Here is a 24,014-nt window from a genome sequence, read left to right as displayed (position 1 = left end):
CTTTTTACAGAGCTTTCCCTAATATAAATTTGGGCTCACCAACATCTCTATTAAGTAGATGAAGCATGCAAGCCTTTTTTTTCTAAAGAGGAAAACACAACAGACAGGTTCACTTATTTGTCATTCTAGAACTTGTTCTGAGTTATAGGCTTCCTCCCTAAATCACAAATAACATGAACTGAGGGAAAGACTGACCTTATGCAATTCAATTCTTCAGGGTTCTGTTCACCATTCACATATTATTTTTTCCAATTTATTGTGTCATTGTTCAAGGATATAAGATATTAAATTTTAGATACTCAGCTTGTTTTATTGATAAGTAGATCTTAATGCATTTCATTTATGCATTAAAATGGTTCAAGTCAAATGGGAGCATTTCAAAAGTAGGCTGCGTGCCATCTGCATGCCATTTTAAGATGAAAATAGATTGGGCATTGGAAGCGGTATTTTGTAGAGCTTTGGGAGTTTTCCTTCTGAGCCTTCATAATGCTGTTGGGCTCCTACTTTAAAGGATTTCATTTTGCTAAGGGGTGGCATGTTCCCCACTTTGAAGATTCTGACATATTTTAATGGTTGTCTTTGAAGAAATGAATATCTGTGGGATTTCCTGATGAGGAAGTTTCCTATTCAGGGAGAAGTAAAGTCCTCTGTTGAAGTTATTTACTAGATTATGGCTTTAACCCTAGAGACAAAATCTAGTCCCTGACAGGGTTGTAATTTTTTTGAAAATATTAATATGTTTGGAAAAGGTTCTATTTCTGAAAAAATTCTTATTGCTGAAAGGAGGCTATGTTTAAATTTTTAGCAGGTTGTTGTTTTCAAGGGTGTTTTGTAGAATAGGTCAACTTTGCTGAGAGAAAATTAAAGTAAAAGGTGATATCTTCTATTAATATTTCCTTATAGAAGCCTATGAAAACAGGAATAGAACTTGTATTTGTCAAAAATATGACCAAGTGTATAAATTAATATATATATTAAACAAAGTTAAAATGTTAAATGAAGTCTACTTGAATTAAAATTATACATGTCTTTAATGATCATCTTTTATATACTATCAGTTTAAATATATAAAAACATTCACATTATATACTCTCTGTTTAAATGTACAGAAGACATTCACAACAATAAGCATTAGGTCTGGTATTGGTCTACTAATGAAGAAAAATGTTCTTTATAATTGTCCTTTTTTTTGTTTTATTTCTAAGACTCCAAACATTTTAAAAGACAACCTTACACAAATATTCCTTTTTGAGGAATTCACATGAGTAAATGAAGGAGGTGAAAAGAATGGCAGAGTTGTAATTATAGACATTTTAATGTTTTAAATAGAGAAAATAAGAATGAAAGGGGAAAAAGAAAAGGAGAAAGAGAGGAAAGAAATAACTAGGTAAGTAATTACACAAATATTCCTTGTAGGATGTGAAACACGGTAAGGAAAGGGGTTAAAAAAATGGGGGGGGGTGTGAGGAGAAAAGGTAATAAATTTATTGCTGAATCTAATTTTACTAAACACAGTAAAGCAAATCCCAATAACAATTTTAGTAGTTTACTGTTTCCTTTATTTTTCTGATTTCCCATGTTTTCTATGAGAAATTATCTAACTTGAAAAAGTTCTTATGAATCTTAAAAATCTTAAATAAAGGTACCCTAGGTGTACTTAGGAAACCCTGGTGGTGTAGTGGTTAAGTGCTATGGCTGCTAACCAAAGTTTGGCAGTTCAAATCAACCAGGTGCTCCTAGGAAACTCTATGGGGCAGTTAAACTCTGTCCTATGAGCCGGAATCGACTCGACTACAGAGGGTTTGGTTTTTTTGGTTTAGTTGTAGTTAAGTAAAAACAGCATGAAGTTACAGTAGATTTGATGAGAAAAAAATTGATGTTAATCAAGAACTTTGCCTGATAGTAAAATCATTTAATCTATAATTTCACCCTAAATTATTTTGCAACTTTTCTCCTCTGATGGCTTTATACCATCTCTAGCTAAACTGCAGTTCTCATAATCCTGAACACACCTCCATTTATTTTTGCTCATCTTGTCTCTCTCTCCTAGAATACAAACCCAAATTCAACTCTGGCTTCAAAGATTAAGCCATATTCTACTTCCTCCTTGAAGTCATCCTTAGTGTCAGAGCCCCCTGGACCTCTGTGTTCTCTGAACTGCAGCAGTATGCATTCCCAGGTAATCCTGGGTCAAGGTCTACTGGATCTTATCTCTTCAATTAGATTTTAAGTTCCCTTGGCAAGAATTGGAATGTTTTGCAAAATTTTGCCTTCAGTAAGATTTATGGACCATTTTTTGAGAAAAAGAGATAAAATATTTCCCCAATATTGTCTCACATTATTTTTATTATGATGTAATGTAAATATAATTTTGATAATAAAAAATATAAATTAAAAATAATCAAAAGTTGGAACATATTTCAAATTAATATTACCTAATTATTTTTTGCTAGAGCCTAAGGCCGTTGTCAATTTTAATTGTAGAAAGAGCTATTAGATGCCTAATTCTACATATAATTTTGTATTTTGAGTTTAATATTTTAATGCGCAGAATCCTTGTTCATATAATATGTTGTACAAAGTGGGATTTATTAGTGACTTCAGTGTTTTGCTAGTTCAAGAGGACCAAATCTCTTACTTAATCATAATCCTGCCAATTTTAATAAGGTATCGCTTGATGACTCTTTAAAGCTGCATTGTTCCTTTGAATAAAACGTTCACATTGCTGTTATTAAACTCTGCATTACATGGGTATCCAATGCAGTTATTGCTAGATGTTAGAATAGACAATAGATTTTTCATTGTATATTCATTACTTTACTTGCTATTACTTGATTTTTAAAACTTGGTACACATACAGATGGATTCTCTTACTGTTATCCGTTATATAATTAAAAGTGATGAGTCTATTGACATAGAGCAGCCGTTTCTGACTCAGAAGGTTTGCACTCCGTGAGCATATGTGGATTCAATTTCCCCAAGATTTTCTCCATTTGAGTCACTGCAGAATTTGTTCATATAGCTAGGCATGAATTCACATGAAAAAAATAAAATTCAATGCAAATTTGGGGACTAAAATTTCATGGCAGTACATGGTGCCCAACCAGATAACCTAAAACATGATTATATTACTATTTTAAAGTTATCATTTGAATGAAAACACAAAATTAAACAAAATTCTGATGGAGACTAACTTCCTTATGCAATAAATATTCAGTGACTAATTGGTCAAAACATAGATATCTACTGCATTGGAAGACAGTAAATAAATATTAAATACTTAGATTTGTGGGTCTGCTCTTTTAAGAACCTTAAAATCTAGTGGTAAAAACAGACTGATAATAGCGGAAAAAACATGAGGGCAGTTAAATACAACATAAGAAAACTGTTATAACTCTAGACACTTATTATTTTGCACATGGAATTAAGGAGAAGGTGAAAAAACTCTGACTTCTTCTGGAATCTTTCCTGATCAATGCCGCTCCCACTTCACAGTCCTTGTTCTTTCATCCATTCCCATTTGACAGCTGAAACCTTTTCTTCAACCAAACAGCTTTCCTAAGGTCAGCAATGATCTTGGGTCACTAAAACTAATGGACATTTTTAGTGTAAATTTCAACAACATTTGACAATATTTGAACCATTCTTTTCTCAAAAATATCTCTTTCACTTCCTTTGTTTCCTTGACATTAATTTCTGATTGTTGGTTTTCTCTTCATTGTCCCTTTTCCAAGATCATCCTTCTCTATCCAGCCATCACTGTTGGATTTCTTCATAACTTGGGCCTGTTATCTTACTATTATTTTCCTCTGGCTCACACATGCACATGCACTCAATTAACATTTCACCTCCTCATTTCATCCTAGACTAACCATGGTCCTTATCCAGTGTGGAAATCAGAAACCTCTGGGTCATCCCGGACTCCTTCCTATCCCTTAATCCACATATCGAATCTCTCAGAGAATCCTGCCATTTATATCCTCAATATTTCTTGAATCTATTAATTTCTTTTCATCTACAGACATATCACCTTAGGCCACAATTTATCTGTTCTAGTAGTCCCACCTACTTTCACCCCAGCCCAAGAGCCATCTTTCTAGTGTGTAAATCTCATTCTGTCACCTCTATGGTTAAAGCACTTCGTTGGCTTCCCAGTGATCATGGGATTGAAAACTAACTTGATTAACATGACTGTAAGGCCCACTGTACTCAAACTGCTCTGTATCCCATCAGCTGTAGCTCACCAAAGCCCGCTGCCCATTCTTTGTCCTCTGGATACACTGGCTTTGTTTCAGTACTTCAGATTCACTTTGTTTCCACCTCTGTCCTCTAGTGCCACAGGCTTTCTGGATTTGGATTTCAAGTAGTTTGGTGGAGAAAATATGGTTTATGGAATTGGCAAGGCCTAGATTTGAATCCCAGATCTACTCTTTATTGTTGCTCCATTCTCTGTGTATAATGCAACCTTTTTCAACCTCAGCTTCCTGCTCTGTGAAACAGAGATAATAATATATATATATTATAATTATGTTGTGGGACATCATGCTACATTACTTATTTCCCGCCTTGAGGTAGGATTATGTCTCATTTATGTTCTAGCCCCCAAGGTAGACATAATAGGTGTTTAATAAGTATTTAATGAAAGAAAGAGACAGAAAGAGGGGACAGAAGAAATGAAAAGAAAAGAAAGGAAAGGAAAGGAAGGGAATAGAGAGGAAAGAAGGGGAAAAGAGGGAGGGAAGAGATTTTTTTCTTTTACATGAGGAGTAAACAATTACTTTGACTTGAATGAACTGCTCACTAAGTGTAACTAAGGAAATATAGTTGATGAGATGAACATGACAGAGTGGGAGAATATCAGACAGTGTCATTCTGATACAACAAGAAAAATGGAAACAGCATAAATGTGTGAGAGATTATTTTAGCATTTGTATCTAAAATAGATTATACAGTGAAACTTGTGAGAGCCAGAATTTGATCTCTCAAGTTCTGTTTGTCTGGGTCTTGCAAGTTTTCTGCCTTTGACAGAGTGCAGTCTTACCACTTGTCTATCATTCATTGTAGTGGAAAATATTTGAGTTTTCCTTCTCTGACAGGTTTCTGCCTCACACAGTTCCTGTCTTTTGCAGGTTATACTGCAGCATTATAGCATGAAGAGAATGAAGGGAGAGACTGGATGTGAAATAATACAACTAAACTGGGCTCACTGTGGTTGTGAAACTGAAAATGGGAATGTAAATGTAGAAACATTACTGGAAAAAATTATTAAATGTTATTTCTGGGCTGACTGTGAAGAAGAATGTTTAGTGAACAAATCAAATAACTACTGAATATTATTCTTCAAGCATATTTTCCCTTTGCTCAAGTTGAAGAGCTTAGGAAAATGAAAAAGTACTGATGAAGTTAACAAGAACTGTAGAATGGTGAATGGATGACTGTTTCAGGTGGAAGATGTATACATGACATAACATATTTGGGCTTATTTCCAAGGACAAGCAACCTTAAGGCAGTTGTGAAGATCTGATTACGAAGAGACCGGAGTTGGGAGTAAAGATTTGAGAGTTAGCCATATTTACTTAGTAACTGAAATGACTTAAAGAACTCCGTTGATAAATAATTCTGTCAATAACCAGAAGCCCTAGAAATAATTGTCTCAGAGGAATGGTGGTGTGTTTGCGAGGAAAGCTGAGAGGGCACTTACAGACGATACAAAAGAAAGGGGAAAGCAAGAAACAGAAAACCATTAATGAAACTCTGAGAAGAGGTGGGGTTGGTGTCATAGATGTCTAATTCCAATAAAGCTAGAAGTATTTTATTTCTTACTTCCATCAGGGGAGTGAAGTAGGGGTAATAGGTGCCGTCTGATCTTTGGTAATTCTTAGCTCGTTGTACCTGGGTGAATAAGTGATTTGAATGGAGGGGAAAAAAAGCAGTAAACTTGGAGATGCTTAATGTACCTCATGGAAAGGGGAGAGATGTAAGTTACCTTCTTTAAAGCATATGTGGCCCCTCAAGGGGTCAATGAAATCTTGGCCAGACTGAAGATCTTCCATAAGAGTGAATATGTATCTTTCGATCGATTCTATCATCTCATTTATTATTCCTAGTTCAAATCTGAAGTAATTTGGTACTTTTATTTCTTGTGAACAACATGCTTTAATTGGCTTTAAATGACAGGTAGTAGTTTAGCTCTGCGTAAATATTTATATACTTATATACAGATCAAAGTGTATACATTATAGAACATTTAATGTCACCCCAGTGAGAAAAGATGGAATAAAGGGATATATGTAATACCATATACTTAACAATTTTCAACAAAATTGGATTTGCTTTGGCTTTTTCTGGGGGTGATTCTCTAAGGACATTCACGTGAGAAGCAGTGTGAATGGTCACTCAGCCTATTTTTGTTCTGTGTTTCTGGCTTAAAATATACCAGGCAAATAGAATTAGATTCTGAAGAAAATATATACTCTACACCGATTAATGGAAGCTATAGATATCTTTCTGCGCTGTCTGCTTGGTTAGCTTTGTTTCAAATGTGATACAGATCTCATGCGGCACGGCAGATCCAGAAATAGTCCATGTTCCTTTAAATTCAGGCAATGCATCATTTTCTATTACACTGTGTCACATCAGTCTATGACTGCAAAGCATGAGTTATGTGGACATGGACCAGTAGGTGAACTGGTCCTGACAAATGGACGATTTGAAGATCAAATCAAATATTCTCATGAAAAAAAGTTTTTAAAAATGGAATAGTAAATAATATATAAGATGAAGGACACTGTTTCTTATTTACTTACAAAATCAACATTCCATATAATCTTTCCAAAAAGTCTAAAAAATGCCTCTTGATCAGATATATTTAGATGATCTTGCTCTTAGATAAAAAGTTTCCCGTGTCATATTTCACCTTTATTTTATTCAGATAATAGTTACAGAAAAGATAAATAATGTAACAGAGCTCCAATGTGCTTTTCCCTCTCTCTCCATATCATCTGTGTCTAACAAAACAATAATGGGAACGCTAAAATTAAAATGGAGACAGAAAACAAGCTTTCAAGGATAAGATATTATGTTTGTTGTAAAAAATCAATATTATTCCAGTGGGGCCTTAAGGAAGGGTAATATGATCAAAGTAATGAGAAAGTTAAATTGCTATACCAATACTATTACCATTAATTAATATTTACTGAGCCCTGACTTGCTAGGTATTGCAGGGTTTTAAGATGTACTAGTTTCAATGTGCACATAGCTCCAAACAAGGGAGCTTAAATTAAAAACAAACTTGAGAATGATAGCAGGGTACAATTAAGAAAGGAACATATATGTATTAATGTTGCAAAATGAAAGTGTTCTACAGTACTGAAATCAGGCTGTTCAGCGGTGTCTAACCAAAGCGAGTACAAATGCGTGCTTTCAATAGGAGAAACTGAGGAAAATTGTTGGTATAAAGGCAATAAGGGAAGTGAAAAAATTAACGCTGGTTATTTTGGAAAACTATTATACAATTTCTGTATAGTAGAATATTCATGAGATTTTACAAAAGCCTTCTTTGAGCATCCATATATCCCAAATCATGCCCCTAAAACATCCCTCAGAATTTTGAGGGAGAAGGTAGAGACAGAAAAGCCATAAATGATACAGCAAGAAAAATAAAATATGAGCTGATAGGGACACCAAATCTTAGTAATACACTATTCGAAGAAGGAAATGACCACATTAATTCATTTAATCATTCGTTTGCTCAATGAACATCAATTATCAGCTATATATCAGGAACAGTGTCCAGCAGTGCCATGCTGAGCCACACTGGTGCCTGAGGTTAAGGAAAAAACGTGCACCCTTGTATACACTTATCAAAATACCTTCCCGTAATTTGAACGAACAGAAAAAGCCCTACTATCAAAAATCGCAAGTGTCTATAGAGCCCCAAGTTGCCCAATCTGTCTGCAAGCCGTGTTCAACCCTTTTAAACCTATCCAGTAGGTGATGCAACACCTGTGGGGGTCAGGAATCAAGGACTGATTGGAAACAACTTTTCCTGTTGTACAATAACACAGAGTGGTTAAAAAAAAAAAAAAAGCAATTTGTACCTATTTTAAAATGTTGATATTTTGTTCTTCATCGATTTTTTCCATAATTTTGATATTTTAGACATTGTGTTAAAATATCATTTACCCTGATGGCTGAGCTTTTGACATTCCCTTAAATTCTGCCCCCCAGACAAGCATCTGACTCATTTTACCCTAATCAAAGCTCTGGGTTCACACAAGGATTACAAAGTAGAATATGATAATGCATCTGCTCTCAAAGAGAGAAAATTTTAGTAAGAACTTTGTTTCCAAATCAGTATCCTCTATTCTATACATCTCTCTCTCAATATTCCCCTTCCCCAAAACACATACAGGCACATGCACATTTATAAAATTGTTATCTTCCTCTTTGCCTAGGGAAGTCTACATTTCTTTGGAAGTTTTTCATAATATTTATTACCTAAAATTTTAATTATATTTCAGAATTTTCAATGTTGCCACTGCTACTCAATTTCTACCAATAATATTTAATAATAAAAATAAATAATATTTATTCCACCAAGGATTTAATTCAGTCCTGATTATTCATTGCTTCGGGTTGGGTCATCATTACACTTTTTCTAATAATGCCAGTATCTTCTTATATCTACCCCTCGGTAGCCATTCTCCATCCTACTCTCCACCATGGAAGGCTGATCCATACGGGCTTCATCAACAAGCTTCCTTGTCTTCTAGCTTCCGGCCGGGTTAGCCAATAGGGAGCTCCAGCAATAGATTGGAAGGATGGAGGACAGTGAGGTCAGGATATTTATTGCCCTGTCCCCTCCTTTGCCAGGCCTCCTCAGCTGACTATGTTCCTCAACCACTCTTCTCAAAGCAATCTTCTTCAAAAAACTTTCTCCTAGATTTTGGCGACTGTTGTCTTTCTTCCTTGCTTTGGGACTGAAGTGGTTGGAAATAGCTGTGCTTTACCAATTCTATCTTTTGGGTTTTGTCTTATCTCATTGTAAAATCACACCTTTGTAAATGGCCCCTTTGTAAATAATAATTCTCAGTTTTTTCTAATCAGAATATGTCACCCATTTCTGGTTGGTGTCCTGACTGATATATTCATACACATATTGTGTAATGATTATTTTTTTCACCATCACTATTTATTAGTAAATATTTATTTTGATGTTCATTTTTACACCTTGATTTTAATTATTTTCCAGCTTTTGTTGGATGTTTTAATCCACGTGCATTTTTTAAAACTTTAAAATTTTTTTTTTTATTAACTTTTATTGAGCTTCAAGTGAACGTTTACAAATCAAGTCAGTCTGTCATATATAAGTTTATATACATCTTACTCCGTACTCCCACTTGCTCTCCCCCTAATGAGTCAGCCCTTCCAGTCTCTCCTTTCCTGACAATTTTGCCAGCTTCCAACTCTCTCTATCCTCCCATCCCCTCTCCAGACAGGAGATGCCAACACAGTCTCAAGTGTCCACCTGATATAATTAGCTCACTCTTCATCAGCATCTCTCTCCTACCCACTGTCCAGTCCCTTTCATGTCTGATGAGTTGTCTTCAGGTATGGTTCCTGTCCTGTGCCAACAGAAGGTTTGGGGACCATGACTGCCAGGATTCCTCTAGTCTCAGTCAGACCATTAAGTATGGTCTTTTTATGAGAATTTGGGGTCTTCATCCCACTGATCTCCTGCTCCCTCAGGAGTTCTCTGTTGTGCTCCCTGTCAGGGCAGTCATCGATTGTGGCCGGGCACCAACTAGTTCTTCTGGTCTCAGGATGATGTAGGTCTCTGGTTCATGTGGCCCTTTCTGTCTCTTGGGCTCTTAGTTGTCGTGTGACCTTGGTGTTCTTCACTCTCCTTTGCTCCAGGTGGCTTGAGACCAATTGATGCATCTTAGATGGCCGCTTGTTAGCATTTAAGACCCCAGAGGCCACATTTCAAAGTGGGATGCAGAATGTTTTCATAATAGAATTATTTTGCCAATTGACTTAGAAGTCCCCTTAAACCATGGTCCCCAAACCCCCGCCCTTGCTCCACTGACCTTTGAAGCATTCATTTTATCCCGGAAACTTCTTTGCTTTTGGTCCAGTCCAACTGAGCTGACCTTCCATGTATTGAGTGTTGTCCTTCCCTTCACCTAAAGCAGTTCTTATCTACTAATTCATTAGTAAAAAACCCTCTCCCTTCCTCCCTCCCTCCCCCCTTCGTAACCACAAAAGTGTATGTTCTTCTCAGTTTATACTATTTCTCAAGATCTTATAATAGTGGTCTTATACAATATTTGTCCTTTTGCCTCTGACTAATTTTGCTCAGCATAATGCCTTCCAGGTTCCTCCATGTTACGAAATGTTTCACAGATTCGTCACTGTTCTTTATCGATGCGTAGTATTCCATCGTGTGGATATACCACAATTCATTTACCCATTCATCCGTTGATGGACACCTTGGTTGCTTCCAGCTTTTTGCTATTGTAAACAGTGCTGCAATAAACATGGGTGTGCATATATCTGTTTGTGTGAAGGTTCTTGTTTCTCTAGGGTATATTCCGAGGAGTGGGATTTCTGGGTTGTATGGTAGTTCTATTTCTAACAGTTTAAGATAACGCCAGATAGATTTCCAAAGTGGTTGTACCATTTTACATTCCCACCAGCAGTGTATAAGGTTCCAATCTCTCCGCAGCCTCTCCAACATTTATTATTTTGTGTTTTTTGGATTAATGCCAGCCTTGTTGGAGTGAGATGGAATCTCATCGTAGTTTTAATTTGCATTTCTCTAATGGCTAATGATCGAGAGCATTTTCTCATGTATCTGTTAGCTGTCTGAATATCTTCTTTAGTGAAGTGTGTGTTCATATCCTTTGCCCACTTCTTGATTGGGTTGTTTGTCTTTTTGTGGTTGAGTTTTGACAGAATCATATAGATTTTAGAGATCAGGCGCTGGTCGGAGATGTCATAGCTGAAAATTCTTTCCCAGTCTGTAGGTGGTCTTTTTACTCTTTTGGTGAAGTCTTTAGATGAGCATAGGTGTTTGATTTTTAGGAGCTCCCAGTTATCTGGTTTCTCTTCGTCATTTTTGGTAATGTTTTGTATTCTGTTTATGCCTTGTATTAGGGCTCCTAAGGTTGTCCCTATTTTTTCTTCCATGATCTTTATCGTTTTAGTCTTTATGTTTAGGTCTTTGATCCACTTGGAGTTAGTTTTTGTGCATGGTGTGAGGTATGGGTCCTGTTGCATTTTTTTGTGAATGGATATCCAGTTATGCCAGCACCATTTGTTAAAAAGACTCTCTTTTCCCCAATTAACCGACACTGGGCCTTTGTCAAATATCAGCTGCTCATATGTGGATGGATTTATATCTGGGTTCTCAATTCTGTTCCACTGGTCTATGTGCCTGTTGTTGTACCAATACCAGGCTGTTTTGACTACTGTGGCAGTATAATAGGTTCTGAAATCAGGTAGAGCGAGGCCTCCCACTTTCTTCTTTTTCAGTAATGCTTTGTTTTCCGAGGCTTCTTTCCCTTCCATATGAAGTTGGTGATTTGTTTCTCCATCACATTAAAAAATGACATTGGAATTTGGATCGGAAGTGCATTGTATGTATAGATGGCTTTTGGTAGAATAGACATTTTTACTATGTTAAGTCTTCCTATCCATGAGCAAGGTATGTTTTTCCACTTAAGTATGTCCTTTTTAATTTCTTGTAGTAGTGCTTTGTAGTTTTCTTTGTATAGGTCTTTTACATCTTTGGTAAGATTTATTCCTAAGTATTTTATCTTCTTGGGGGCTACTGTGAATGGTATTGATTTGGTGATTTCCTCTCCCATGTTGTTTTTGTTGATGTAGAGGAATCCAAGTGATTTTTGTATGTTTATCTTATAACCTGAGACTCTGCCCAACTCTTCTATTAGTTTCAGTAGTTTTCTGGAGGATTCCTTAGGGTTTTCTGTGTATAAGATCATGTCATCTGCAAATAGAGATAATTTTACTTCCTCCTTGCCAATCCGGATGCCCTTTATTTCTTTGTCTAGCCTAATTGCTCTGGCTAGGACTTCTAGCACAATGTTGAATAAGAGCGGTGATAAAGGGCATCCTTGTCTGGTTCCCGTTCTTAAGGGAAATGCTTTCAGGCTCTCTCCATTTAGAGTGATGTTGGCTGTTGGCTTTGCACAGATGCCCTTTATTATGTTGAGGAATTTTCCTTCAATTCCTGTTTTGGTGAGAGTTTTTATCATAAATGGGTGTTGGACTTTGTCAAATGCCTTTTCTGCATCAATTGATAAGATCATGTGGTTTTTGTCTTTTGTTTTATTTATGTGGTGGATTACATTAATGGTTTTTCTGATATTAAACCAGCCTTGCATACCTGGTATAAATCCCACTTGATCGTGGTGAATTATTTTTTTGATATGTTGTTGAATTCTATTGGCTAGAATTTTGTTGAGGATTTTTGCATCTGTGTTCATGAGGGATATAGGTCTGTAATTTTCTTTTTTTGTAATGTCTTTACCTGGTTTTGGTGTCAGGGAGATGGTGGCTTCATAGAAGGAGTTGGGTAGTAATCCGTCATTTTCTATGCTTTGAAATACCTTTAGTAGTATTGGTGTTAACTTCCCTGAAAGTTTGGTAGAACTCTGCAGTGAAGCCGTCCGGGCCAGGGTTTTTTTTTTGTTGGGAGTTTTTTGACTACCGTTTCAATCTCTTTTTTTGTTGTGGGTCTATTTAGTTGTTCTACTTCTGAATGTGTTAGTTTAGGTAGATAGTGTTTTTCCAGGAATTCATCCATTTCTTCTAGGTTTTCAAATTTGTTAGAGTACAATTTTTCATAATAATCTGTTATGATTCTTTTAATTTCAGTTGGGTCTGTTGTGATGTAGCCCTTCTCGTTTCTTATTTGGGCTATTTGTTTCCTTTCCTGTATTTCTTTAGTCAGTCTAGCCAATGGTTTATGAATTTTGTTATTTTTTTCAAAGACCCAGCTTTTGGCTTTGTTAATTCTTTCAATTGTTTTTCTGTTCTCTAATTCATTTAGTTCAGCTCTAATTTTTATTATTTGTTTTCTTCTGGTGCCTGATGGATTCTTTTGTTGCTCACTTTCTATTTGTTAAAGTTGTAGGGACAGTTCTCTGATTTTGGATCTTTCTTCTTTTTGTATGTGTGCATTTATCGATATAAATTGGCCTCTGAGCACTGCTTTTGCTGTGTCCCAGAGGTTTTGATAGGAAGTGTTTTCATTCTCGTTGCATTCTATGAATTTCCTTATTCCCTCCTTGAGGTCTTCTATAACCCAGTCTTTTTTCAGGAGGGTATTGTTCAGTTTCCAAGTATTTGATTTCTTTTCCCTGGTTTTTCTGTTATTGATTTCTAGTTTTATTGCCTTGTGGTCTGAGAAGATGCTTTGTAATATTTCGATGTTTTGGATTCTGCAAAGGTTTGTAAAACTTTAAAATATTTGATTAAAGCATTTTCAAATAACTCATATACTACTCTGATGCCTTAAACATAAGGTTTGAACATGAGTTAACCTTAATTGGTAAGAAAATGCCATTGCTATAAGCAGGAAATATTGTAAAGTAATACCCTAAAGAGCTTTTAAAATGTTGCACTGCCTTCTAAACTAAACAGCATGGACTGTTTTGAAGTCCTGTTTCTGAACTCACACTTGCAATTTGATGCATCTTTCCCTACTGCTTCTTTACTCAACACATATTTCTAAAACACAAACCATCACAGGGGACACTGACCTAACTACTACTTCTGATGTACAGGAGTTTGTAGTGTCATCTCTGTGCCCCTAGGAGGGTACTCTTGTTTTCTTTCTCACTTTATATTTTGAATCTGCAAAAAGAGATAACTAAGCATGATAACAAGTCCTGGATGGGGGATTTGAGGGCCACCTTATAGTACCATATGGGAACTTTAATAAATGGGTTTTGTGACTATTGCAACTCTTTCGTAGCTTTGGGAGCCCATTTCCAGTTCCACAATTCTTTTTCGGAAAGTCCAGATTCCTACAGGAAGTTAGACATCAGGATGAATGAGGCTGCATGTCTTAGTCCTATAGTGCTGCCATAACAGACATACCACAAACAGACGTCTTTAACAAAGAGAAATTTATTTTCTCACAGTCTAGTAGGTTACAAGTCCAAATTCAGGGCATTGGCTCCAGGGGAAGGCTTTCTGTATTTGTCAGCTCTGGAGGAAGGTCCTTGTCCTCAATCTTACCCTGGTTGAGGAGTTTCTCAGGCACAGGGACCCTGTGTCCAAAGGACACACTCTGCTCCTGGTGCTGCTTTCTTGACGGTGTGAGGTCCCCAACTCTCTGCTACCTTCCCTTTTCTTTTACCTCTTGAGATACAAAAGGTGGTGCAGGCCACACCCCAGGGAAACTTCCTTTACATTGGATCAGGGATGTGAACTGGTAATGGTGTTACAATCCCACCCTAATCCTCTTTAACATAAAATTAAAATCACAAAATGGAGGACAGCCACAGAATACTGGGAATCACAGCCTAACCAACATTTTTGGGGGGACACAAGTCAATTCATGACACTGCATAAGCATGGTCCCCATGAATAGTTTATAAATATAATTGATCATATATGTCATTTCTAGTATGTATGAGAACTAAATTTTTAGACACTGTCTATTGAAGTGAAATTCAAAGATCTTTTTCATGAAGCATTCATTAAAAATTCTAACTAAATATGTTGTTGTTGTTGTTAGGTGCCGTCGAGTTGGTTCCAACTCGACGAAACACTGCCCATCCTGCGCCATCCTCACAATCGTTGTTATGCTTGAGATCATTGTTGTAGCCACTGTGTCATTCCACCTCATTGAGGGTCTTCCTCTTTTCTGCTGACCCTGTACTCTACCAAGCATGATGTCCTTCTCCAGGGACTGATCCCTCCTGACAACATGTCCAAAGTATGCAAGACGCAGGCTCGCCATCCTTGCCTCTAAGGAGCATTCTGGTTGTACTTCTAAGACAGATTTGTTTGTTCTTTTGGCAGTCCATGGTATATTCAATATTCTTCACCAAGACCACAATTCAAAAGTGTCAGCTCTTCTTCGGTTTTCCTTATTCATTGTCCAGCTTTCACATGCATATGATGTGATTGAAAATACCATGGCTTGGGTCAGGCGCACCTTAGTCTTCAGGGTGATCTAACTAAATATATATTTTTACTCACTAAATATAATATCCTTTAGTCTGATAGATCATGGGCTTTACTATCTGTATTACATAGCCCAAAAAGAATTTTTTTTAAGTTAATAATTGAAAGAAATATCTTAATTTTTTCCCACTGGTTTTAAGTAAACTTATTCTTTACCCTGCTTATGGGTAAAGGAGCCCTCGTGGTGCAGTGGTTAAGAGCTATGGCTGCTAACCAAAAGATCCACACTTTGAATCCACCAACCACTCCTTGGAAACCCTGTGGGGCAGTTCTACTCTGTCCTGTACAGTTTCTACAAGTTGGAATCAACACTGTGGTGACTGGTTTGGTTTTTTTATGGGTAAAGACCCTCAGATATTGTCTTAGGCTGGGTCCTTTAGAGAAGCAAAACCAGTAAAGCGTATAAATAAATATATATAAAACATTGCCATCAAGTCAATTTTGACTCATAATGACCCTATGGGACAGAGTAGAACTGTTCCATAGGGTTTGCAGGGAGCAGCTGGTGGATTCGAACTGCTGACCTTTTGGTTAGCGCCAAGCTCCTAACCACTACACCACCATGGCTCCATATGTATATATATATGTATATGATTTATATCAAGGAAATGGCTCATGTGATTGTAGAGCCCGGAACAACCCAAGTCTGTGCATCAGAATAAAGACTTCTCCTGATTCATGCAGGGCTCTTGCTCACAGGCACTGAAAATCAGCTAATCCCAAGATTGGCAGGTAAGCTGCTAGCTCAAGTCCCAGGAACCAGAGGTCAGATGAACAGGAGGCAGCTACAGATCCAGAGCAGTCAAGAGCCAGAATGTCTGCGTATGTCTGGATGCTGGCCACACGCCCAAGGAAACTCCCTTTCAAGTGGCTGGCTACTCACAGCAGATCCCATCATGGGGGTGATAACATATAAACACTGAGAATCATGGCACGGTCAAGCTGACATACAATCTTAACCATCACAGATATATAAACTTAATCTGTATCATCAACAATAATGAGACAAATCTATCTTGGAAGAAGTATAGTCAGAATGCTCCTTAGAAGCAAGGATGGTGAGACTTCATCTCACATATTTTGGACACATTATCTGGAGAGACGAGTCCCTGGAGAAGGACATCATGGTTGGTAAAGCAGAGGGTCAGCAAAAGAGAAGAAGACCCTCAACAAGTTGGACTGACCTAGTAGCTGCAATGATGGGCTCAAGCATAGAAATAATTGTCAGGATGGCACAGGACCAGGCAGTGTTTCCTTCTGTTGTGTACACGGGGTCACTATGAGTTGGAACTGACTTGAGGGCACCTAACAACAACAAATGTTCATGATTAATTGAACCCAATACTATGATGTAATATGTTATTTTAAAGAAGGGGGTATAATAAACAAGCATACTTTAAAATCTACAGTAGACTTTTAAAAAAAAATACACATTTAAGTGTATTGGCTTCTTTAATTTCCTGAATACTTTTTATCCAAAGCACAGGATGTGATAGTGGATATTTCAATCAATAGATTTACACTTAAATGAAGAGAAGAAATGGGATACCCACACTTAATGAATGCACACATATACCCGGCACAAAGAAGCATAGTGCAGTGGTTAAGAGCACTGGCTTCTTGGCTTGAAGACCACTTTTGCAATTTATTAGCAGATAAGCAAATTAGCCTGTCTGTGCCTTTGTTTCCCCATTTGTGAAATTAGGATGATTATAGTAATGTATAAGGTTCCCGTAAGGATTAAATAAGGAAAGGAAACCAAGATACAAATTTAAATAAATCTTTTATCTCTTTCAGAATCTTTAAAATTAAAACCTATATTTGATCATTGTAAAGAGTCACTGTGGCCCATTTAAGCATTTTTTTTTTTATACACCCGCTTCTCACTTACCAACCTGTACAGGTTCCAAAGACCAGGTTGTTATGCGAAAATCGGTGTCATGGGAAAGACCGGGTCAGTGTCTGTCTTCAGCGCCAGTGTCCTGTTGCCTCACTCACCCCCCAACCCAGTCACACCGCCCATCCAGCACCTCCTGCTAGGCCTCACTCCCTCGTTAATGTGCAAAATGTCTGATAGTAGATTATTTATTATTGTTATAAACATAAAATGTCAGATAATGAGACAGTTGATAAGTGAGGAGTAGGTATGTTTTCTTGTATTATTCAAGGTTCTAAATAAAGAGACCTATCAAAATAAATCCACCACCCATCTGTCAGTTCATCATACTGTGGTGGCCTAAGTGTTGCTATAATGCTGGTCCTATGCCACCCGTATTTAAAATACCAGCAGGGCCCTCCATGGTTGACAGGTTTCAAGAGAGCTTCTGGACTAAGACAGACTAAGAAGAAAAGCCTGGAGATTTACTTCTAAAAAATTAGTCCGCGAAAATCTTATGGATCACAATAGAACATTGTCCTACTTGCTTGCTTTGGACACTTCATCAGGAAAGATCAATTGTTGCAGGACATCATATTTGGTAACACAGAGTGCCAGCTAGGGTGGGAGATACCGTCCATGAGATGGATTGGCGCAACAGCTGTAATAATAGATTTGAGCATGTCTGCAATCATGAGGATAACATAGGACCAGGCAACATTTTGTTTTATTGTATATAAGGTCACCTTGAGTCAGAGTTGACTCGGTAGCAACTATCTATCCATCTACAAAATAAATAAAATTTGGCCTGTTCATTAATCCTAACCATAGCTTAATACTAATTAATTTTGAATTTGAGAAAAAGGAAATTAAAAAAAATTTAAAAAGAGGATAGAAGAGATTGATCAAATACATTTGCTCCCACTCCAAAGTGATCAGGCAGAATTACAGTTTTAAAAAAATGAAAGAGGTAGAGCATGGCTTTTCATTATTCTCCCTTTCTACTTTCCTAATATCACTTCCTCCTTTCCCATTGTTTTATTTTAATTGCTCACGTAGTATTTGGTTAGTCAATTTTCACCTTTATTTTCAAGTATACTTTAATTTCTGATCTCTTGCCTTTTATTGGTCTGCACCACAACCTTAATGCCATTTCAAAATGCATCTGAAGGCATGATGAGCAATAGAAAAAAAAAAAATTAACCCCTGCAAAGTGCCTCTTACTCTCTTGATCAACTCTTCCATCACTAACAACTGTACAACCATGCATATTGGTTAAGCATCTGTCTTCTGGTTTGCGTCCTTGTCAAATTTACAGATTGCTCTGCATAACTTTTCACTCTAAATCTGCACGCTACATGACATAGGTAAAAAAGCACACAGCAAAGTACAACACTCTTCCTTTAAAGAGTGAACATGCAGCGCCAATTCATGCTGTGAGGATCTGCAAAGCACCTTGAGCTTACGAACAGGTGTGAAAAATGTTGTGGCAACTGGAAAAGCATATTTTAGACAAACTACTATTGTATTATTTAGGCAACAATGAAATTGTTTACTCACAAAAGAGTAGTTTAAAATACTTATTTTTTTTTAATATGATGATATGACATTGAGAATTTAAATCTAAAAAACTGTCCCTAATAGAAAATGCACAGGTAAATAATTAAAAAGTGAAAATCAAAATACCAACAATAGCCACATACTTTATACATAAAAAAGATCTGCTTTCTCCAGTTGGCATCACAAAAAGAAATATTTCTTTGCCACAGCTAAAAAGAGTAGAATTCAGATCCTGAATATTTAATACAAAATAAAATGATATTTATTTTTAAGTGCATTCTACATTCAACACAACTACATACTCACAACAAATGTATTGCGTTGCCCTGACATAGTTACTGCAAAGGTTTTTCCTTTGCTGTCCCTAGGGCCCAATTGATTTATCTGCCAGAAGCCTAAAGCCCCAAAATAAGATAGCTTTGAGTTTACAGAGGTCATTTTTCATTGTCTAAATAAAAATTTCTAAACAAAAATCTCTCATCCTGTTAACCGCAGGGTCCCTATCTCCCCAGAGGCTACAGCAACCTGAAAGAAGCCATTTCAATTCTTTCATGAAGAAAGATAAAAGCGAGTTTTCGATTAGAAAACCCAGGAAAGCCTTCTTATTAAATGGTGGTAACAGTAACTAGTAGAAAAGGCAAAACTGTTCTAGAATGGGGCAGTGGAGGAGGGGGGAGGAGAGAGGAAATTATTATGCATGAGACAAACCCTCTACAGGGACTACTGCCAAGACAATTGGAGACAGTGACAACCGAGGAGGCAAAGGAAGTTTACCAATTCTTGTAACTCCTCACAGTTGTTCTACCCCGGTCCTTAATAAACTGCCTAGTTTTATCAAGCATGTTCTCTTAATTGTGTGTGCCTACTTTTATCAACCAACATTAACTGTGTGTCACAATAATTATGCATTCAGGCCCATCTTCTCTGATCTGTCATCAGCCAAAGTGCTTATGCAGCACAGGCAGAGGTAGAACGTGGCATGCTATCCTAGCTTTAGAATAATAGATTTCGCGAGGCTGAGTTAAAAGGAAAATTATCGAAAATGACTTCATAGACTAAGTTTTGATAAAGAGCATAAAAACAGACACAAATGGTGATGCCCTGGGAAACAAACCAGAACCATGAAAGAAAAGGAGGGTTTTGCTATTTGGAAAAACCTGCAATAATTGAAGGAGAATGAAAAACGCTGCTCGTATTTTAACTTAATTCTCTCAGCAGTGAAATGCAATTCTTTTGGAGCATATTTACACTAAAACGTCAACTAGTTAATCAACTAGCTAAAACATCACTGTGTAACTCCTAACAGCCCTGAAAAAGAGAGAAGGAGGGGGAATGAGGGACTTTAAATCAGTAAGCTTAAGATTTTAAAACTCTTCTCTGCCCTCTAAAATTATATCCTATTAATTTTTTATATTTTTTACTAACTTTAATTTCTTATATAAAAGGGACCCTCACATAAAAACAAACTTCTCTCAGTCATAGTCTATAAAAAGTATGGCTTACCTTATCTGCCCATTTTTAGCCCTAAGGAATAAATTTAAATTTATTCCTCTCAGGCCAGGTACTTATTCTGAAACATCTGAAGGTGCTCTTTATTCTGTGTATCATAAAGAAGATACATTTTCTCCCATCTCCAGGAAAATATGAAAATAAGATTGTAAAATTTAATTGTTACAAATCAGAGGTTACCCAACAAACCACCCTTAGAATGCATGGCTTCATAATAAATACTTTAATCTTAACAATATTATATCTAACAGAAACTAAATTTTCTAGGAGTATATTCTGTATATAATCTAAGCTTGTTAGATTCAGGTGGAAGCCATGTTGTTCAAAATTAGATGAAATGTGGAATATAACTCAGGGTGTGTGTGTTTTGTCCTATAGCTATAGTGGGTAAGGGTTAATAACCCCTTGGAATATTTCTAGACCAAAATTATCCTGGCTTTTTCCTATGGGGCAGAACTGTGGAGGTTACAAGAAACTCACAACTCTCCTAAGAAGACATATGCGCATGAGGCCACCTTCAGGCAAAGTGGATTTTTTTAAATCCAGCATGAGTGTTCATTATATACTTCAAGTATTGTTTGTAGACTGTCAAATATGACCAGTAACAGTGCTTTCTAGACATATGGTCTGTCCTCACCTAGAAATAGAGAAAACTACTTCACTGGGCCTCCATCAGAGAATAGAGTGTTGATCTCACATATCTCATATGCCATCAAAACCCAAGCTGAGCAACTATCATGCTAGGGGCAGGAGAGGGAATCTGAGGACAAACCCCAAATCTACAGATTATACATTCTGCTTCGAATCAAAATGTCCCACTAGAGGATATCATATCTGGCTATTAGACCCTCACATAATTGATGCCATTGAGTTGTGTATTGATGACCCTGTCTCAGATTTATTGAAGATATGTGTAACAAGCAATTCTAAATAATGTATATTAATTGCAGTTCGCGTAGCACTGCCGTTGAATCAAGTGTAACTCATAGCGACACAGTAAGACAGAGTAGAACTGCCCCGTAGTGTTTCCAAAGAGATGCTGTTGGATTTGAACTGCTGGCCTTTTGGTTACCAGCTGAGCTCTTAACTACTGTGCCACCGGGGCTCTAAGATCCACATAGCAAATGTTACTTAGAAATCAGTGCTCAAAAAATCTGTGCTTCCTCTGAGAAATTATCAGAGTTTATCTTTGATAATACTCAGTATTACTATCTACAGATTTTACCTGTTTAATTCTTATTTTTTTTTTTATGTAACAAAAAGATTGGCTAAGAATGATTGAACTCACATTATGAAAGCACTATATATGAGCCAAAATGAAAACCTGACTCACATGGTCTTGAGCAACAGAGTCATTCATGTAAGTCATAAGTAGAAGTCTGGAGAGAGAGGTGGTCCATGGCTGGTGTAGCAGCTCAACAGTGTCAGTAGGGACCAAGCATATTCTATCTCTCTGCACAGCTATCCTCAAACTCATTTCTTAATCTCTGTGCTTCTTGACCTTTGGTGTTAACATGGTGCCACTGTCCCAAATAATAAGACCATATTCAAAGACAGGAGGCAGAGGGAAGGGATAGCATTAGCCATACCTGTATTGGGAAAAAGTATAACCAGATGCCTCCATACCAACCGACTTTCCCTCACGTTTCATTGGATGTAATGAGGACGCTTAGCCACCTTTTACTGCAAGGAAGCCTGAGAAAGAGAGCACTAGGTTTTCCAGGACTTGCAGTGGAGGTGGCAAGAGAAAGGGTGGTTGGGCGTGGTTGGTATATCGTCAAAAACAGTATAAAACAAAAAAGGGCTCTGCCACGGTTATTAAGACACCTCAAAAGAGGCTTTAAATATTCATCATTAAGTTCAAAATATGATAAAGCACCATACTGAGTATGACAGCATTATAAAATAACTGGGAAGTTGTAGAGGTTTGTCTTCATAATCTGGATGGCTCACTTTTTAAATGTGCTAACTGTGATGGCATCATACTATCATTAGCTGAGATCTCCAGGCCCAAGATAAACTTAGTGTGAAGTTCAGTCTTATGATGGTAGATGTAAATCACACATCGAATAAAGTTCCTGATAATTTCTAAATTATTTGGCCAACTACTTGTCAGTCCTGATAGGTCATCATTGTTTTTAGTTTGTAATTTGAGTGACAAAGAATAAGATGCCTACTCTGCCCATTTCTTTCTTTCTTTTCCTTTTTAAATGTGTCTGTTTTATTGGTATTATATTTGATCTTGTTTTCTAGGTAAAAATAATTTAAAGTCAGTTTATAAGAGTTAGCTTTAACTCTTTAAAACTAAATTAAACTAAAACTCTGCAAGTACAATTCAAAAGGCTTTATTTATAGTTTCTGATTTTGTCATCACAACAGCCAAACTAGATAGGTACTATTAGTATCTCCATTTTATGGATGAAAACACTAAGTCTTAATAAGGTTTTAGGGGCTACTCAGTAGTAAATTTCAGGGCTTGAAGTCAAAATCAATATGGCTGATCCCAAGTCCTCTTTTCTTAACCACTCTACTAATAAATCAATTCATGGAATTATCAATCAAAATTCAACCAAGTACAACCCTCAATGAAATGGAATTTTAAGGTAGAGTCATCTTCTAAGAAAAAGTAAGAAAGCAAAAGAAAACCAATACAATGTTACGGATTTATTGAAAGTAAACCTGCAGGGAAATTCAATCCAATTTTTTTATTTGGATCTATGGTTGGATACAACAAAGGTTTATCTCTAAAATAATGGCTGGTTTCAGAATGTTCTTAATCCCTATTATGTCTAAGGAAATAAAAATATGAATATAGTCATGAAACACACAATCAATAAGGAAATTCAACGATTTTTTAAAGTTCCATTCAGTTTAATGCATAAAGGGCGTACAAAGGATGGCAGAAACAGTTTGCACTTGACTAATAACCTAAACGTTGGCAGCTTGAATCCACCCAGCATTGCTGTAGCAGAAAGGTGTCATTCTGCTTCTGTGAAGATTATAGCAAGTGAAACACTACGGAACAGCTCTACTCTGTAACATAGGATCACCATGACTTGGAATTGACTTGATGGCGACAAGTTTGGTTTACATATAGGAAAATTTATGAAATTACTCCTCAGATTTTTCATAAACGTAAAAGGTAACATGAACAACGGTGAGCTTTCTACAAAGAAACAGATAGAGGAGTGAATTCACTGAACATTTGATTTTCAGGTGACATCCCCATTAGAGCTCGGACATGACCGTCATGTGCATGATGTGGGCCAGTGAGTTAGTCTGCAGTCAATAGCAGTGTGTTTATTGACACTGAACAGAACTCAGTCTATACTGTAATCCAACTAAAGCACTACACTGTCTCCTAAATGCTCACTTTTTTCTCATGGCTCTGACTCTAACAGATTTAAGCTAGTTTTTTTTTTTTTTTTTTTTGATGCATCTGCCTTTTCTTAATTTATGATCCCAAATACCAGTAGACTTTTGTTTTAAGATTAGATAATTAAAAAAAAATAATAAAATGCTATCATCAAATAAAACAAAACTTTCATCCAGCCTATGGCCATGTTTCCTCTGAGTCATTCCAAAAGGACATTTTGTAGATATCATCTTCAGTTTCAGATCATGCTGGCCTCCTGTTCTCTTTGCAAAATTAGGTATTTTCCCTCGCTTTACTGTCAGTCTCTAAAGTGATAAAATTTCTTCATTGCTTAAATTTAGGTGCAAAATCTGATCCAAATCAAGTTCAGAGTTATTCGGTAAAGCAACAGCTGTGGAGAAGTTCCCAGAGATGCTAAGTGATGGTCTGGTATAGCCATTATGGAGTGTAAAACAGACTTTACTCTTT

Source organism: Loxodonta africana, chromosome 1 (genome assembly GCF_030014295.1).
Source record: "Loxodonta africana isolate mLoxAfr1 chromosome 1, mLoxAfr1.hap2, whole genome shotgun sequence".
Classification (NCBI taxonomy): domain Eukaryota; kingdom Metazoa; phylum Chordata; class Mammalia; order Proboscidea; family Elephantidae; genus Loxodonta; species Loxodonta africana.
The sequence above is the reverse complement of the archived record's forward strand: the minus strand, read 5'-3'. Positions refer to the sequence as shown.